At 28.9% G+C, this 5,967-nt stretch overlaps 2 long non-coding RNA genes across 2 annotated transcripts in view; one reads left to right on the forward strand and one right to left on the reverse strand.

The window, feature by feature from the left end:
• Positions 1-1,688, reverse strand: part of LOC106689195 (uncharacterized) — an 8,089-nt gene extending 6,401 nt beyond the window's left edge. Inside the window, exon 1 of the long non-coding RNA XR_001344395.2 lies at positions 1,545-1,688. This is a non-coding gene — a long non-coding RNA (uncharacterized lncRNA). The remainder of the gene's footprint in view (positions 1-1,544) is intronic.
• Positions 1,689-5,139: 3,451 nt separating this feature from the next.
• LOC136796099 (uncharacterized) lies at positions 5,140-5,617 on the forward strand. The gene is made up of 3 exons (XR_010843800.1): positions 5,140-5,256; positions 5,360-5,483; positions 5,560-5,617. It is a non-coding gene; the product is annotated as an uncharacterized lncRNA (long non-coding RNA).
• The last annotated feature ends 350 nt before the right edge of the window (positions 5,618-5,967 follow it).

A 5,967-nucleotide genomic window follows, 5' to 3' on the forward strand; every position in this document is an offset into this window, starting at 1 on the left:
ATTAAATTAATAAAATATTTAATTATGAAATATCCGCTTTTAGGGAATAATCTTATGCAAATAGACTCACAATTATCAAATTCATCACAAAAAACATTATTTTATTTAGGTGAAATCTAAACCATGGAAAATAATAATAATATGAAATGACTACAATTCAGAAACGACATAAAATGCTATAAACAACATTAAAACCTACAATTATCAAAAATAAAAAAAACACTATTACTAATATTCAATTGCCAAAACTATTTCAAATTAACTAAATATGGAGTCCAAGTAATTTTATAAAAATTATTATTTTGCATTGCAATAGAATATTTATTAATCAAGTTACACTGGCATGTCTCTATAATTTTTAACTACAAAAAATGAAATCGTACGATTTCCTTATATTATCAATTATTTGAGCCTTAGATGAATTATAGCATACATAAATTGTTTTTTTAAGTTTCCATTTAAAGGTATTTTCATCTTTATGAAGTTCATTCATTTTTAAATCGAAATGTATTCATTTCGAAAAAGATATTCGCTGTTTTTTTGGATCATTTTTAAAATCATTAATATATAGGTTCATACACTTATATATAGTATTGTATCAACACTATATGAATATATATATATATACACACACACACACACAATGTGCAATGTAAGATATTAAATTGTGATAATAGTATTATTATTAATGTATATATTGAAGGTAAAATAGGAGTATGTTTGAGTTTCTCCTTGATAATGACCTACCAAAACGTTGAAAACGAAAAAAATAAAATAAAGCTCCACAAGAAGTTGTTTAAAATCAATCTATAAATGTTTTCACCATATTCCATCGAATTTGTGCTGTATCAAATTTGAGAAATGGTGTAATGATAGATTTGGGCAAAAATAAGCTGCAGCTAAAATTGTAGCTAAATTGACTATCACTGTTATGGATTAATAATTAAAAGATCAGCTATTATCCGTCTATACACAGTTAATCCTTGTAACTAAGTTTAAATAATCAACTATGTACTTTTTTAGGCATGAATCATAAATAACTAAAAATAATATTAAAAAACTACAGTCAATTTAGCTACGTGTAATTTTTTACCAGCCCTGAGAGTAGAGATAATAAAAAAAAAATTGAATAATCTTATCAAGGAGAAATTTATTAATAAATTTCCTAATTACTAGTCATTTTTTCTGTAACAGAATCTTTTAAAAATTTAGCATTGCATTGCTTTTAGGGATACTTTTGGTTTTGAAGAAAACAAAATATTTAACTAATATAAATAATATTTATGAATGGAATATGTTCTGGGTGCGGTCAAAAAAACTCATATAGTAAATGATTATACTATTTTTATTGTGCCAAAGTTTCTCCCCCCCCCCGCCCTGCGACGTGAGGCGAAACGTTGGCTCAATAAAGATAGTACAATCATTTACTATTAGACCATATTCCATTCATCTATACACACGGTCAATCAATAATCTTCCAATAAATAATATTTAGTTTGTATAATTTTAAATATACAGATATAATTATGACTAGATCAACTCACTGAACGTATATAATGTTTTCAGATTGCTGAAGTATTGAAGCAGTAGTGAAGATTTAAATTCTCTTAGATATAATAGGAACATGTTACCCGTCGAAGAATAACTCTTGAAACTATCTGATGTGGTGTATTGCATGTACCTGGCAGTAACTTTGTCATAACATGATGTAGGTAAGCCCCTATACTATCTTAATACTGAACTTATAGTATGGACTTCGATCGTTTGCGATAAGACGTGAATGGTGAAATTTATATCAAACAAAACTAATCAATTTATATAAAGATTTATAATTATACTTCAGACGTGAGATGATATATTAATTCAATGCATGATGGAATGATAGCTGATCTTTCATGCTTAACGAGTTATTAAATACTTATAGCCGCTGTACCATTAAAAAAGTCAATACCCAAGATAATCTACTAACTAGGTCCTTCTCAATCATATTGAAACCACATTCTAAGAATTTTTAATTTTCTGGATACATAAAATGAAAATATTATTTCGGACTGTATGAAAAATTATACAGAAGTGCACGAGGAAAAAGCAGTTCTTCTGAAAAACAAATATGTTAAATTAAAACTGATTGTGCCTACTACAAATCCATTTTTGAAGACAAGTTCCAAGAGAATTTATAAATAATAAATTACATGTATAAAACAACTAGTCTATCTCCTCCTAATCACCGACCAACTCCTATTCTACAAATTTTACAACTGTACAATATGAAATTTTTTATGAATCAACCCTATATGTAAAGTTAAATATTACACGATGATCATTTGTAAATTAAAATATTATAAATACTGACACATAATTTCTTCTAGTTCATTCCAACTGATTAAAGCCTCTAATCACTGAAATAGGACATAACACTAAAACTACAGCCCGTAGATATAAACAAAAAAGTACTAAACATATGTTAATGTAAATATAAATCAATGATATGTATTTAATGCTACTTAATTATATATATTTTATTCTATCCAATGTTACTGTACTCTATTTTAATTCAATAATGTTTTAGTATTTTTTTTCTCCTTCCAGTTTGTTTTCACAAAATGAAAAATAGAGTAATTCCGTAAAATGTAATTAGTATCAAGAAAATTGTGGAGTGTAAGGGGGCATCCCAAAACAATATAATAAATATTTTATATTTATGTAATCAAAAATGTATATAAAAAATATTACACGGCTATCATCCGTAAAATACAATATTACACCGTGATTATACGTAAAATAAAATATTACACCGTAATTATACCTAAAATGAAATATTACACGATGATCAAATGTAAAATAAAATATTACACGGTGTTCAAATATAAAATAAAATATTACACGGTGATCACTAAAACGTATATGGTGAAATACTTGTTAATTATTTTTATATTTCCGTTCCAAATGAATTCTACTAGAAATATTTGTAGGTGAGGGGCCTCCTCGTATTGATTAAACAGAAGAGAAAAATAAAACAGTCAATAGCAATAGACGAAAGATAATAGAAAATTTTGGAACCTTTCTTGCCATGCCACCTTGCTGGGAGATAGGTGGGGTAACTGATCGAAAGATAGGATTGAAGGAAGCAGGGAAACTGTTGAAAAACTGTTGTACAGTTACTAGCTGTAGTTTTTAGTGAATGTGCGTCATGTTACGTCTACGTCTTTCTAGTGTTGTTCCTCTGCAGATCTTCTGTAAGGTGCTGTTCTAATTACACAGTGATCGCTAAATTTTTGTTTATATATAATTCATTTAGGAGGGGAGAAACGCTATCTATACGTAAGCTGGAGAACTAACAAGTTCATCTCTGCTCTAATAATCACGGCTATATTACACGGTGATCAATTTTAATGTCTCGTTAAGCTTATTTCTAATCACAAATTTTCTCTCACTATGCAGTTATTTAACACATCTATTGGTGGAATCTACTTGTTAAGTCCAGTCTGATATAAAACGATCAATTTTTGCTTAAACTATAATACCTGACATGACTTTACTTCATTCAGAGGAAGAATAGCTGCTAGCTAGTGCTATTAATATTACCACCGTACCGAGTTCAAAATTAATTCATTTGCTAACGAGATAAGTATTCCATCGTAACCTTAAAGTACCACAGGTAGAAAAAGGTAATACTCAACTTGATTTATGTAAACCATACGTACAGCAACCATTAATTTATTGTTTTATTCTGTTTTAGAGGAATCACAGAAAAAGAAGTTCAAAATTATTCCTCACTTGTGGTAATACTTTCACGTACTAATTTTCCAAATAATCCTTTCAGTTGACAATTTAACTTATATTTTAATAATTCTAAGAAAAGCATATTTAGTATTCTATCCCGTAACAAAATTTAATATTTTTCTTTGCATAAGTATGGGAAAATTATAACAGCTAAAATTTACATTTTGCTCTTAACAATTTGTTGAATAGTAAATAGCTATAAAATCTACATTAAAAATTCTAAGAATGATATTATAAAATATAATATACTATATTTTATAAAATCTGAGGCTTTCCAACGGTATATTACTGATCTAACCAAACTAAAAATGGTGTTCTTAACCTGGATAAATATTATTATTCTTATCTTCTTATTTTAATCCTGTCATAGTTTATATTTATTATCAAACCCAATTCAACTAAATCATTTTTTACGTAATCCTCCCATCTACGTTTTGGTCAACCCCTCGGACGTTTACCCGTCAGTTCAGTGTTTATTAACATTTTAGGGATCCGCTCGTTACTAATCCCTACAACGTTACACGCCCATCTTTTATGCCGCAATGCTATAACTTGAATATACTTACCGGGTGTAGGTCCCTTAATTCAGTGGTGTGTAGTCTTCTAAATTCTCCTGTTAATTCATCCTTTTTCGATCCGAATACTTTACATAATAAATTATTTTCGAAAACCTTGAGGCGCTGTTCATCCTTTAATGTAAGGGGCCAGGTCATCTGTAAAGTAACAGTGGGAAGGATAATAGTTTTGTAAATTCTAATTTTTAAGTTTTTCGATAGAACTCGCTCCTTCTATTCTAAACCTATCTACCTGTTCAAACTTATTTCCTCCTATATCTATATCAGCCAAATTGCTCGCATTTCTGCAGCTAACCATGTTTTTGCTTTATCCATATTTATTTCAAGACCTAGTTCTTTACTGAAGTTAATTAACGCGGTTGTATTTAGTTCTATAGATCCCTTGTCCTCACCCAATAGTACTAAATCATCAGGATACCCAAGCACCGGTATTTTACCACTCAAAGTTAAACCCTTTTCGGTATTCATCACACTTTTAATGACATATTCTAGTGCTTTATTAAATAAGACAGGTGATAAACAATCTCCTTGTTTAACCCCGACCGGACTTCAAATTTCTCAGAATAATGATTACCGATTCCTACCTTATTAAACGTTTCGGTCATTCATATTAATGATACAAAAGAAAGTGCATAATATACAAAATATTATTAACGTTAATATCATATTTGTACATAAAAGTTCTATCACTTATTAATATCAATCATTCGCTTAATGAACACAATGCACTTTAAATAAACCATTTATGGCTTCATTAGGAGTCGCCATCATGAAGCAACAATGGCAGCCAGGATACGCCATTCATCCGTACTCCATCATACCTTCTCTCCACAACCCGAATCGAAACAGTGTTTGCCAACTATCGATGTTATTCATTCTTTGACCATCTTCCAATACAGTAAGAGAAATTAATGGGACAATAATGGTTCCTGTTACGTATATATTTAATATATGAATTATTTTTGTGTAACATTTTAACAAATTTAATGAATTGAATGAAGTAGTGTTTGATGAGGGTTGCCAGAGTCTTCATTACCTTCACTACCACCTATCAAAACAACCCCTCAACAACAAGTTGCTCTCCAATAACTTTTAAGGGATTAAAATCTTAGAGAAGCCCAAGAAGTATGTACTTTCGTAGTCTACAATTAATAACTATCAGCTTATAATAATATTAATTAGTTAATTTTTATTTCTTCAGACTAAGAAAGTTAACGAAAGAACTAAGGGAGATATATATTTGGGAACGCCGAGAACTTCATTCATCCTTTACTTCTACTTTACTTTTATCTTTAAATAATTATTTATACTTAGAAATTTTCCAAAGCTTGTTTAAATTAAAAAAAATTATGTAATAACCATGTACGATTTTCAAATTTATTTATAATATGGATAACAGATTCAGTATTCAATAAATTAAAAATACTTTTTGAACATTACTAAACCGATTTGTGAAATATTAAATAGTTGAAATAAATTGTATACCATTTACTTAGATAGCCTATCTATTATCTATCTAAAGCGCTTAGGTAGCTTCTTCTCTATTTTCATGTTGGTGTGAGATGGTGCTATGCTAATAGAACAAAAGTTAACTGAATGGAATATGGTC

The sequence above is a fragment of the Halyomorpha halys genome, unplaced genomic scaffold (genome assembly GCF_000696795.3).
Source record: "Halyomorpha halys isolate HHAL.00 unplaced genomic scaffold, Hhal_1.1 Scaffold1299.1, whole genome shotgun sequence".
NCBI lineage: Eukaryota > Metazoa > Arthropoda > Insecta > Hemiptera > Pentatomidae > Halyomorpha > Halyomorpha halys.